The sequence below is a fragment of the Ranitomeya variabilis genome, chromosome 8, assembly GCF_051348905.1.
Source record: "Ranitomeya variabilis isolate aRanVar5 chromosome 8, aRanVar5.hap1, whole genome shotgun sequence".
Classification (NCBI taxonomy): domain Eukaryota; kingdom Metazoa; phylum Chordata; class Amphibia; order Anura; family Dendrobatidae; genus Ranitomeya; species Ranitomeya variabilis.
In genome coordinates this window covers 203,256,254-203,270,274 of record NC_135239.1, presented here as the reverse complement: position 1 = coordinate 203,270,274, position 14,021 = coordinate 203,256,254, and the positions used below count along the sequence as shown (strand labels likewise).

The window sequence follows — 14,021 nt, the reverse complement described above, 5'->3', positions numbered from 1 at the left end:
CGGTCAGTATACAGTATGGAGCATCATGTGCGGTCATTATACAGTATGGAGCATCATGTGCGGTCATTATACAGTATGGAGCATCATGTGCAGTCAGTATACAGTATGGAGCATCATGTGCGGTCATTATACAGTATGGAGCATCATGTGCAGTCATTATACAGTATGGAGCATCATGTGCGGTCATTATACAGTATGGAGCATCATGTGTGGTCATCATACAGTATGGAGCATCATGTGTGGTCATTATACAGTATGGAGCATCATGTGTGGTCATCATACAGTATGGAGCATCATGTGTGGCCATCATACAGTATGGAGCATCATGTTTGGCCATTATACAGTATGGAGCACTGTGTGGCCAATATACAGTATGGAGCATCATGTGCAGTCATTATACAGTATGGAGCATCATGTGCAGTCATTATACAGTATGGAGCATCATGTGTGGTCATTATACAGTATGGAGCATCATGTGTGGTCATCATACAGTATGGAGCATCATGTGTGGTCATCATACAGTATGGAGCATCATGTGTGGTCATCATACAGTATGGAGCATCATGTGTGGCCATTATACAGTATGGAGCACTGTGTGGCCATATTTTTTTGTTTATAATTGTTGTATATGAAACAGTGTGATCAGCAGTGCTAAATGGGTGTGGTTGGGACGTGGATATGGGTGTGACTAATTATGAATGGGTGTGGTTAGAGGCATGGCCTAAAATTTGCTGCGGCGCGCGTTGCGCGCCCCAAACTTTGTCCCTCTTTCCCATCTTCAAAAGTTGGGAGGTATGATAATACTGCTCCTAGCTGTGATTACTCATCTCAACAGTTCTCCTCATGTCTGGAGCAAGCCCGGGGAGGGGCCACCCTGGGCGTGGAAGCTCCCCAAGCAAGGCCCAGGCTTCTCGGCCTAGACTGGGAGAAAGCTCCCAGTCTTCTTCTAAGGCCGGGGTCACACTGGACCGTAATACGGACGAGTGCTATGCGATAAAAAATCGCATAGCACTCGGCCCAATGTTAACCTATGGTGCAGCTCCCATCATCCGATATTTTCTCCGCCGTATTCAGGATCCGAGTAAAATCGCAGCATGCTGCGATTGTCAGCGTATCTCGGCCGAGACTCGCCAATGCAAGTCTATGGGTGCGAGAAAAAATCGGATTACACACGGACCATGCGTGTGCATTGCGAGAAATACGCACCGGTGTTAGAGAAAAGCCGGTAATTCAATTGCCGGCTTTTCATTTCTCCTTCCGAAACCCAACATGATATGAGACATGGTTTACATACAGTAAACCATCTCATATCCCTTTTTTTTTGCGTATTCCACACTACTAATGTTAGTAGTGTGTATGTGCAAAATTTGGGCGCTGTAGGTTGTAAAATAAAGGGTTAAATGGCGGAAAAAATTGGCGTGGGCTCCCGCGCAATTTTCTCCGCCAGAGTGGTAAAATCTTCCAGATGTGCCTTTTCTGGGGTGGCTGGGGGCAGATGTTTGTAGCCAGGGGGGGGGCCAATAACCATGGACCCTCTCCTGGCTATTAATATCTGCCCTCAGTCACTGGCTTTACTACTCTGGCGGAGAAAATTGCGCGGGAGCCCACGCCAATTTTTTCCGCCATTTAACCCTTTATTTTACAAGCTACAGCGCCCAAATTTTGCACATACACACTACTAACATTAGTAGTGTGGAATATGCAAAAAAAAAGGGATATGAGATGGTTTACTGTATGTAAACCATGTCTCATATCATGTCGGGTTTCGGAAGGAGAATTGAAAAGCCGGCAATTGAATTACCGGCTTTTCACATATCTCGCGCTGAATTAAATATAAATACAGTATATATATATATATATGTGTGTGTGTCTCAATGATATATATATATATATATATATATATATATATATATATATATATATATATATATACTGTATATATGTTTTAACGAACATTTGAGCACATAAATCCATTAGATGTCGGTTTTGCAAGCCTGCGAGAAAATATCGCAGTACAGATGCCATACGGATGTCACACGGATGTCAAAAGGATCATTTGATGCGAGGAAATCGCATCCTCGCACTGCACACGGATCACTGTTTTGGAAACATTTGTGCGATTCTCGTCTGTCAAAAACGGACCTTTTTTATACGTTGTGTGTGTCCCCGGCCTAATGGGAATACACATTCCGGGCAGCACGGTGGCGCAGTGGTTAGCACAGCAGCCTTGCAGCGCTGGAGTCCTGGGTTCTAATCCCACCTTGGACAACATCTGCAAAGAGTTTGTATGTTCTCTCCGTGTTTGCGTGGGTTTCCTCCGGGCACTCCGGTTTCCTCCCACATTTCAAAGACATACTGATAGGGAATTTAGATTGTGAGCCCCAAAGGGGACAGCGATGATAATGTGTTCAAACTGTAAAGCGCTGCGTAATATGTTAGCGCTATATAAAAATAAAGATTATTATTATTATTATTACACATCCCAAAGCCACCATAAAAGCAATGTAAAACAACAAGCCAAAGCTCCACTGCTGCCATGATGGCAGAAAGCAGAGTGAATGTGAGTAAAGTTATGGAAGATACACCAGCTCCAGTAACAACAAGGAAACCTGAGGTAAAAGTGTCAGTAAATAAAGAAATGCAGCACAGCCCAAGGTCCAGTAATTCCCCAAAGGACTTTTCTGTCAGTAAACTGCCCCAGCCTGGTGCAGAGAAGGTGAAGCAGACGCCATTACTGACCTCAGGTGTGCGGCTCACTCCTCCACACAGGCAGAGCCGGACATCTCTGGAGAGGCAGACATGGCAGGATAACCTGCAGCAGCGAGACATAGTGACCGGTATGGCGCGCTCAGGACGCACAAGGCCGCAGGTGGGTGGCAGCAGTAAAAGTGCTGTGGAGCCCGGAGCCAGCGGTGACACCATAAAGTCATCTGTGGTAAAACCAAAGGAGACTTCTGCATTCAAACACCCAGAGCCATTATCCAAGCCAAAACCTGAGAGGAGACGGCGCAAGCACCAGAGCTGCAGCTGGCAGAGGAGATACCGGCCCTGGTGAAGAAGATGGGGGAGTTACAGGAGCACAAACAAATGCTGCAAATGGAGACTGAGGTGATCTATAAACTAAAGGCCGCTCAGCCTGACAGGAAAGCTGTGTGTGACCAGAGACTTTACTCACGGGTGTGGAGCTGGCCAAAGTGGTCAGGGACATAGACTGTATCCTGGAGAGGATGGGGCCCCTGGCAGCGACCTACAGGGACATAGACTGTATCCTGGGGAGGATGGGGCCCCTGGCAGAGACCAACAGGGACATAGACTGTATCCTGGGGAGGATGGGGCCCCTGGCAGAGACCTACAGGGACATAGACTGTATCCTGGGGAGGATGGGGCCCCTGGCAGAGACCAACAGGGACATAGACTGTATCCTGGGGAGGATGGGGCCCCTGGCAGAGACCAACAGGGACATAGACTGTATCCTGGGGAGGATGGGGCCCCTGGGAGACACCTACAGGGACATAGACTGTATCCTGGGGAGGATGAGGCCCCTGGCAGAGACCTACAGGAACATAGACTGTATCCTGGGGAGGATGGGGCCCCTGGCAGAGACCTACAGGGACATAGACTGTATCCTGGGGAGGATGGGGCCCCTGGCAGAGACCAACAGGGACATAGACTGTATCCTGGGGAGGATGGGGCCCCTGGGAGAGACCTACAGGGACATAGACTGTATCCTGGGGAGGATGGGGCCCCTTGGAGAGACCTACAGGGACATAGACTGTATCCTGGGGAGGATGTGGCCCCTGGCAGAGACCAACAGGGACATAGACTGTATCCTGGAGAGGATGGGGCCCCTGGCAGAGACCTACAGGAACATAGACTGTATCCTGGGGAGGATGGGGCCCCTGGCAGAGACCTACAGGAACATAGACTGTATCCTGGGGAGGACGGGGCCCCTGGAAGAGACCAGGAACGGTTCACATCTCACAAGTTGGATTTTGGTGTACAGTCCACGGCCTCTGATGCAGAGTTAGGGTCACAGACTATAGGGGTCCCCAACCCGTAGCTTGCAAGCCACATGTGGCTCGCCTGCCCCTGACGTGGCTCGCTGACAATCACAGAAAAAAAGTCCCTAGGGAGCCGCCCCGCTGCCTGTAATATCCACCCAGGGCGGGCGTCAGCACCCGGGCAAGTGCCAGGGCCCTGAGCAGGCAGGGGGCCCCCCTCGCCGTCGAGGACACTGGCGTGCTATGGTGCCGCCCCCGTGAGTGGACCCCCTGCCTTCTCCGGGCTCCGGCACTTGCGATACTTACCTCTCCCGCTTCCATCGCTGCAGCGTCTTCCATCCTCTGACTGTGACGTTCAAGTCAGAGGGCGCAATGACGTCACCAGTGTGCGCCCTCTGCCTGAGCAGTCACAGCGCAGAGCAGGAAGACGCCGACGGTGAGGAATCCAGAGCAGAGCAGCGTCAAGCAATGAGAGGTGAGTATTTAATTTTTTTTTTTTATATTTGGAGCAATATATGGGGCCAGTAATATAGGGAGCATCCTATGGGGCCAGTAATATAGGGAGCATCTTATGGGGCCATTGATATAGGGAGCATCCTATGGGGCCAGTAATATAGGGAGCATCTTATGGGGCCAGTGATATAGGGAGCATCCTATGGGGCCAGTGATATAGGGAGCATCTTATGGGGCCAGTGATATAGGGAGCATCCTATGGGGCCAGTGATATAGGGAGCATCCTATGGGGCCAGTAATATAGGGAGCATCTTATGGGGCCAGTGATATAGGGAGCATCCTATGGGGCCAGTGATATAGGGAGCATCTTATGGGGCCAGTGATATAGGGAGCATCCTATGGGGCCAGTGATATAGGGAGCATCTTATGGGGCCAGTGATATAGGGAGCATCCTATGGGGCCAGTGATATAGGGAGCATCCTATGGGGCCAGTGATATAGGGAGCATCCTATGGGGCCAGTAATATAGGGAGCATCCTATGGGGCCAGTCATATAGGGAGCATCCTATGGGGCCAGTAATATAGGGAGCATCTTATGGGGCCAATAATATAGGGAGCATCTTATGGGGCCAATTTAATATGGAGCATCTTATGGGGCCAATTTAATATGGAACATCTTATGGGGCCAATTTAATATGGAGCATCTTATGGGGCCAATTCTATAGGGAGCATCTTATGGGGCCAATTTAATAGGGAGCATCTTTTGGGGCCAATTGTATAGGGAGCATCTTATGGGGCCAATTTAATAGGAAGCATCTTATGGGGCCAGTTCTATAGGGATCATCTTATGGGGCCAATTCTATAGGGAGCATCTTATGGGGCCAATTCTATAGGGAGCATCTTATGGGGCCAATTTAATATGGAGCATCTTATGGGGCCAATTCCATATGGAGCAGTATATGGGGCCAATTCCATAGGGAGCAGTATATGGGGCCAATTCCATAGGGAGCAGTATATGGGGCCAATTCCATATGGAGCAGTATGTGGGGCCAATTCCATAGGGAGCAGTATATGGGGCCAATTCCATATGGAGCAGTATATGGGGCCAATTCCATATGGAGCAGTATGTGGGGCCAATTCCACTTTCATAGCGGAATGTGGCTCTCAAGGTAAGAAAGGTTGGGGACCCCTGCTGTACAGTATGAACTTCAGAAACAGCAGAAACGGCCCGTGTTACAGTCTGCATGTTTCTGTTTCCAGGAAGGACAAATACTGCAGCAACATGCACCTCAAATTCATGCAGCAGAGGCACCACAAGTCCCAGAATGTGCAACACCAGCGCAGGACATTGCATGTGTGACTGTGTGTATTGATGGTGCACAGCAGAGCCCTAATGCTGACTCATAGACTGGGGATAACCACACTGTACCCATGGGGTTGGAGGCTGGAAGGGGCTCACAGTCTATAGTGGATGTCACATTGCCTGATGATAGGGATATTGTTGTTGATACCAATGTGCAGGATAATGTGTGTGATTTTCCCCCTTTTAATACCTAATGCACAAGCGGTGACAGGTCCCCCTGCAGCAGACCCTCACCATATCAGTCATCCCAGTGTGAACCAGCAGGTTCCCACCAGTAATGCCTGGAGCCGTGGTGCTCCGTTCTTCACCTCTGGTGCCAACTATACCGGCCAGGAGTTCAAAAGAAGAAACAAGGTGCGATTTAAGCACAAAGGTGCCAAGGACGATCTGCCAGACAGGAGGTTTGTAGTCAGGGAGCTCCTGTGCCGCCAGATGGGGTTTGCACCAGTCAGCATCTTGGCAGTGAATAATCTTCCAGACAGGCAGGGCTATGATGTCAGCTTTAAGCTCATGCCTGATCTGGGCAGATTCTGGGCCAATTTCCCCAAGTTCAGGGACACAGACAGTTGGAACAAATTTATCTTTGTTCCCATTTCCAGGTCAGATACAGTTACTGTAAATATCATCTTTTGGAATGAGGCTGTTCCCCCGCAAGACATTGTGGTGTGGCTCCAGAGACATTGTGACCTTGTCTCTGATCTCACCAAGAATCAAGACGATGATGGTATCTGGATGAGAGGGTGGAAAGTCCTGGTCAAGCTGTGGCAGAATAACAACATCACTGCCCAATTCATTGGGAAGGAGAAGTGTGTTTGCTTCTATCCTGGGCAGCCTCATAAGTGCTTTAAATGTGGCAAAGCAGGTCATCTGGCAAATGCCTGTACTGTGGTCAAGTGCAGCCTGTGCAGGAAAGTAGGCTATGTAGCTGCAGACTACCAAAATATAAGGTGCAACCTGTGTGGGAAGATTGGCCACCCTCACAAGGACTGTCCAGATGCCTGGCATAACATCTGCAGGGACTTTCCTGATGAGAATTTGGTGATAGAGGCAGAGGCTCGGAAAGAGGAACCGTTAATGTTAGGGGAGATACTCAATAGATCAGAAATACACCAGGAGTCAGACCATGCAACACCAGAGCAGCAGGAGGCACAGGGGAGTGTGGAGGTCATCCCCCAAGGCCAGCAGCCACAGGAAGCCTGTGTATCTGTTTCTCCATTACTGCTTGATAATGGTAACATCAAGCAGACCAAAAGGAGGAAAAGAAACACGTCCTCCCGTAATCCCCAGGAACGATATGACAGTGACCAAAATGCCAGAAAAAAAAATCAGCAGCGGTGTTGGGTGTGATGGACGTGTCTAACAGATATGAAGTTCTGTCTGACACAGATGGAAATTTTGAACAAGAACTGAAAAAAATACAGTGTGTCCGTAAAGTCATGGTGCACTTTTGACCAGTCCATGGAAAGAAACAAAAAACGATAGATATGTGAAATCTGCTCCAAATAAAATAAAAACTCTCTAAGTTTCATACCTATTCAGTGCAGTTCGATGTGGGCTCCATTTGTTGCCCTACACACATCCAAACGATAGTGAAGTTCTTGCCACACATGTGTAAGGACATCTGGTGTAACAGAGTGAATGATGTCTGTGATTCTCTGCGTTAAACGATTAATGTCGTTGATACATTCAATGTACACATGTTGCTTCACATAACCCCAAAAGTAAAAGTCTAAGGGCGTCAGATCCGGGGATCGTGGTGGCCATGGCTTGACAGAACCATTGCCTATCCACCACCGGGGGAATGTTCTATCCAGAAACTCACGAACAATGGTGGCGTAGTGTGGAGGAGCGCCGTCCTGTTGAAAGATGACACCTTCTGGAAATTGTGGCACTGCATACAATTCCAACATGTCAAGACACGTGTTTGCCGAATTTAGCAAGCCACAGAACACACTGAACTTTCCTCTGTACCGTCCACATCTCGACTGGCATGGAAAACCACACAGCTGGCATAAGCTTGTGGTTGCATGATGTCACAGACCTGGCAGTGTATTAATCAGAGTTCAGTTTATCAGGGGTTAATCTGACTGGGGGCTTAGCAACAGCTTAAATGAGTTTGTGTTGTTTGATTGGTTCTTGTTAACTCTCCTCATGAACAGGTCTGATATGATTGGGCCAGAGAAAGGGCGCCAAAATGTAAACTATAAATAGATCCTGTGACTGGTCAAAAGTGCACCATGACTTTACGGACACACTGTAGAGGCAGAATGTGACAGGGATATAGAGGACCATCCGCCTACAAAGCGGAAGCCCTTACCCATAGACCCTAATGTAGGTCAGATATGGAGACCTGTGGGGGACAGAAAAATTCTGAATTATGATGATAGGTTCTACTTCTCTGCTCCTCTTGTGTATTGTTATGGCGGGGTTTTCTTTAAAAATTGCATAAACTAATGTGAACAGCATTAAGAGCTAAGGGTATGTGCACACGTTGCAGGTTTCCTGCGGATCTGCAGCGTTTTCTTTCTGCGCACAAACGCTGCAGATCAGCAAGTGATTTACAGTACAATGTAAATCAACGGAAAAAAAAATGCTGTGCTAATGGTGCGGAAAATTCCGCACGGAAAACGCAGCAGGATTAGAAAAAGGAGCATGTCAATTCTTTCTGCGGATCTGTAGGTTTCTGCTCCCATTCCATAATAGAAATCCGCAGGGGTAAAAACGCATGAAATCCGCACACAATCCCCATTAAATCAGCAAGAAAAACGCACAAAATCCACAAAAAAAAGTTCAGATTTTGACCTGAGTTTTAAGAGCTGCAGAATCCGCACAGAAAATTCCACAGGCAAATCTGCAAAGTGTGCACATACCCTAATTGTATTGCAACATTTTATTTTATTGAACTTGTATTGCCTTTGTTGATTGATTACTGTAATATGTACTGATTGTTTTTAATAAAAAAATTTGCCTCCTATGTACAAGAATATAACTACTGTAAAACTGTTCCTATGTTCAAGAATATAACTCCTATAATACTGCCCCTATGTATACAATAATATAACTGCTATAATACTGCCCCTATGTACAAGAATATACTGTAACTACTATAATACTGCTCCTATGTACAAGAATAAAACTAATATAATACTGCCCCTATGTACAAGAATATAACTACTATAATACTGCTCCTATGTACAAGAATATAACTACTATAATGCTGCTCCTATGTTCAAGAATATAACTCCTATAATACTACCCCTATGTACAAGAATATAACTGCTATAATACTGCCCCTATGTACAAGAATATACTGTAACTACTATAATACTGCTCCTATGTACAAGAATAAAACTAATATAATACTGCCCCTATGTACAAGAATATAACTGCTGATGTGGCGCCCCTAGGGGTATTTGCCACAAAAATAGTTATTGACACCAAATACAAATACTAGAATAGCAAGACTGCACTACCATCTCCGGCCAGAAGGCGGAGCTCCAGAGACTCCCCTTGATCTATTCTGGTCTGAGAAAAGGACTGGCAGTTGGGTTAAGGAGCTGAAAGTGAGAGGTCGTATAACTGAACTCCTAACAGCCCTATGACGGATTATAGGCCCGTAGTACCCATAGTAGGAAAAGAGGAATAGAGAAAAAGGACATTGTGAGAACCAGGTAGCAATAACCTCTACCCAGAATAGGCGCAGAGACGGATACCGGATCCGTAGCTATAATCATTATATATAATACAGCAACCGGAAGGAAGTGAGGTGATATCAGCTTCACCAGGGTAAGACGCAGCAACAGACACAGAGTTCAGCGGTACTCCCAGAGGGGGTAAGCCGACAAAAAGGACTCGGGTTGTCCGTCGAACCAGAGCATAGAAGAGACAGATTGGGCCGGCAGCCAGTTCACAAACAGCAGCAGGGCCATACAGAAACTGCGCATAATAAGAGGTGGAAATCCTGACAGGGTCAAAGTAATTTCAGAGTTCTTATACAGACTCCGGTGACAGTGTTGGTCACAAATCCCTTTTTGTTGAAGTAAACTGGTTAAATGTTTCAGCGCCTCAGTCTTTCATTTGGACAATAGCCGTCGATCCAAGATCGGGGCCATCACAGCTGAGAGGACCTGCTGCTGATCAAGTAAGTGTCTGTTCCTTCATGATATCACTTACATTATGCATCGCCTGAGGCCACAGCACCGGGTCAAGCCACTAGTGACATCCCCCTCAAGAGACGGACCTCATTGATCTGGTGCTGGGTACCTCGGTCTCCCGGGCGTCACACTATAATACTGCCCCTACGTACAAGAATATAACTACTATAATACTGCCCCTATGTACAAGGATATAACTACTATAATACTGCCCCTACGTACAAGAATATAACTACTATAATACTGCCCCTATGTACAAGAATATAACTACTATAATACTGCTCCTATGTACAAGAATATAACTACTATAATACTGCCCCTATGTACAATAATATAACTACTATAATACTGCCCCTATGTACAAGAATATAACTACTATAATACTGCTCCTATATACAAGAATATAACTACTATAATACTGCTCCTATGTACAAGAATATAACTACTATAATACTGCTCCTATGTACGAGAATATAACTACTATAATACTGCCCCAATGTACAAGAATATAACTACTATAATACTGCTCCTATGTACAGGAATATAACTACTATAATACTGCCCCTATGTACAAGAATATAACTGCTATAATACTGCCCCTATGTACAAGAATATAACTACTATAATACTGCCCCCTATGTACAAGAATATAACTACTATAATACTGCCCCTATGTACAAGAATATAACTACTATAATACTGTCCCTATGTATAAGAATATAACTACTATAATACTGCTCCTATGTAGAAGAATATACCGTAACTACTATAATACTGCCCCTATGTACAAGAATATAACTACTATAATACTGCCCCTATGTATAAGAATATAACTACTATAATACTGCCCCTATGTACAAGAATATAACTACTATAATACTGTCCCTATGTAGAAGAATATACCGTAACTACTATAATACCGCTGCTATGTACGGCAATATGCATCTGAGGGATACATTTCCTATGTGATTGCTCCGTATCTTTTTAGACAGAGGTGCTGAATACTTCCCGCTGTGTCTTATGATATCACAATTTGTTCTGATGTGTCTTGGTAACAGGTAATGTGTGGCCTCTGGAAAATATCATGTTACCTACCACTGCTTTAAATGGTTGGCTGAAAACTCATTGCCGCTTTCCAATTCTTCCTCGCAGAGCTATTTTTCTTTGGTCTATAAACAGCTTTTAAATGAAAGCCTTGCAAAAAGGATGCCACCCTGCTGTTAGGTCGCCCTGCCCCCCTCAAAGTGAATTGTCCAAACTAGGGATAAGATATGAAGAACATGAATATATATGGTTTCTGCTTTATCACAGCTGGAGTTACATATTGGAATCTGATGTAAAGGTGAATATTCACGGATCGCTTACTGTCCCATATAAGTTGCAACTATTAGACACTAAGTCATATGGCTGTGGAATAATTTAGAAAATACCTTTCCATGCACCAAATTTGAGAATTTTCCAAATATAGGAGAGACCTACCTATGTCTCCTCCCTGGAGGACCTGTCCTATCCTGATAATTGATTTGAATGGACATGTGTAATACTTCATTTCTCCAGGGGTGGTGCTATAGGAAAAGTGAACACTAGCTTTTCCTATAGATTACAGCTGATCACTGGTGGTCCACCATTGATACACTTTGTGATCAGATGATTGTCTAAGGACCCTTTTAAAAATGTGGATTTTCCAGTGAGTATATTTCTAGTCATAATTAGAAATTGCCCTAAATTAGATATGTCATATACATTTCGTCAATACGGAGCTAGAATCTTTCCTGATCTTTGAGACTGTGCTTGTCTGGAGATGTTGGGATCAGAAGCTCTGGGCAGTACAGACTCTACCCAGCCACAGAGGCTAGTGCTGCTGGGACTAGTGGTGTTGTCCAGTCCGGCGGTATAGGTCTGTGCTGTCCAATCAGCTCCCTGATTTGGCCATTGGGACAGCACCACGCTCTACTAGACCTCCCAGATTACTGCTGGCAGTTGCCGGTCATAGTTAATACTTGTTATTCTGCTCCTGATTAGCCTGGGTGATCTTTGTTCTGACCTCATCCCGTATTCTTCCGATTTACAGTTTTATCTTTTGCCTGCCCTCCTGGTTGTCACCTTGCAGCCTGACCATACATGCCATCCTGCTCCACCGGCCAGCAGCTACTCCAAGAACTCAAGTCGACCCCTATGTAAGACAACAGACCCGTAGACATGTTGCACCATGTAGGCCAGGACTCCCCTATGACCTTATAGTCATTGTAGCTAGCACAAAGCCTGTACATGGAAGCCCTATTTAGAGCAACCACGGACAGACTCTTTTTATAGATCCAACCTATGGACCTTCAACAATCCCCAGATGCAAAGGAAGGCAGTGCTAGTGTAGAATTGCATCCACATAACTGTTTTTCCCTGCACTAAGGACCCAATGTCACCCGCTGTGCATGGCACTATAGTTCCCTGCACGGCTGAGTAGTTGCAAGGACTACTGTACACGGAAAAATCACAAGGTGGGGCTCAATGCTGTGTCCCCTTCATTCTCAAGATCGGTGAAGGTCGAATCGTTTTGACCATAAAGTGATGGCTTGATCAGTTTATGTTCCTTTTTAAAAGTTGGTTTTCCCTTTTGGAAGTCTTGTCCAACTTCATAATTCCCTTGCAGCGACCTCTACAGGCCAAAGTTGTATTACATGATGCCCGTTCAAGTGAAGGAACTACCACGTCCAACGTGGTGGGCCAAGTCTGGCAAAGAGTCAGGTGCTCTCATTTAGCTAATCCACGGAAATTCTAAGCAGGGCACCCTTCTTCAGGGTTATGTTTTCTGGGTTCCATCTGCTGGGACCTCCGCTGACCCTAAAAATGGGGGTCCCAAAGTTCTTCTGGTAGATGGAATGGCAGTCTACATGAATAACTACCCATGTATTCACTTATATGGGACTGAGGGGATAGCCGGATCATCTTGTTTGGCCATTCCCATTGCCCCTGTTCTTCAATTCCACTGTTCTTAGGTCTCTTTAGAAGAAAGTAGAGGTTAAGAGCCGCACCTCAGAGGATGGCATTAATCTCTGCTCCTTGCTTTGCTCATAAAAATGCAAAAAGTGGTTTTATAAATAGCAATACTCAGCCTATAGACGTGATTATCACACAAGGATCCTTCCAATCCTTCGCTAATAAGCACATAAATTAAATTCAGAAGGATTTTCAGAGCAAATTAAATAAAGCAAAAGATATTGACTTAACAAGTGATTTCAGGATGAACGTGTTAGAACTAGTGCAAATTTAAAGTGGTATACAACCCTAAAATGTTTTCATGTTTTGGGGTTTTTTTTGCGGTCTCTTATTTAATCATATGCTGATCATACTTGACCCAATTCTGGGACCTCCAAATCCCAGGTGTAATCTGTGGAGGAAGAATTCAGCAAGTGCGCAATTATTCTACAGCACCTCCGCAGGCGGAATTAAGCACTGCATGGCGCCAGCTCCCTTGGAGCAAGAGAAGCTCTTAGAAGCTGCCCTCCAGCTAACTGATGATGATCTTGAATTATTGGACCCCGTCTGTATTACATGGGACTGCTATTAAGGTAACAGGGTGCCTGTGTAAACTGTATAAATGATGCAGCGATGAGGCAAATATTGCTGCTTTATTCATAGTCTGAGACTGGTGAAAATATCAAAGCACTGTGCTCAGCAAAGCTTGGCACTATCTGTCATTAGGTGGGCACGGTATGACGAAAAGCATGGTACTCTCTATTTAGCAGGATGTGGGCACAGTATGGTGATATAAGGGCACAAAATGTACAGTATAACGACAAATAAGGGGGAACCTGGGATAAAAACACTGAAAAGGGCACCAGGGGGCAGGTACAAGAAACTAACCTGAAACACGTAAGCTTAGTCTTTTTTTAATCTTTTTGCTTTCTCTCACCATTTTTTGTAATGCACAGTAAAAGTTAGGTTTTAACTTTTTTTTTTCGTTGATGCTGGAGCCCAGTCCTCTTGGACCCTTCTTCCATTTCTGACAAAAAGGCCACCCAGATCACTGACACTAAAAGGAGCATCCATGGCA

The 14,021-nt window shown here is 45.5% G+C and overlaps 1 protein-coding gene across 2 annotated transcripts in view; it reads right to left on the bottom strand.

Moving 5' to 3' along the window:
• The window catches only part of CPNE9 (copine family member 9), a 262,960-nt gene that overhangs the window by 217,080 nt on the left and 31,859 nt on the right, over positions 1–14,021 (bottom strand). Inside the window, exon 1 of one of the 2 annotated variants that reach the window (XM_077276308.1) lies at positions 2,740–2,790. The exons of the other annotated variant lie outside the window; for it this stretch is intronic. The gene's annotated coding sequence lies outside the window, so the exon portion shown is untranslated. Of the gene's footprint in view, positions 1–2,739; positions 2,791–14,021 lie in introns of those variants that run through there. 2 annotated transcript variants of the gene reach the window in all.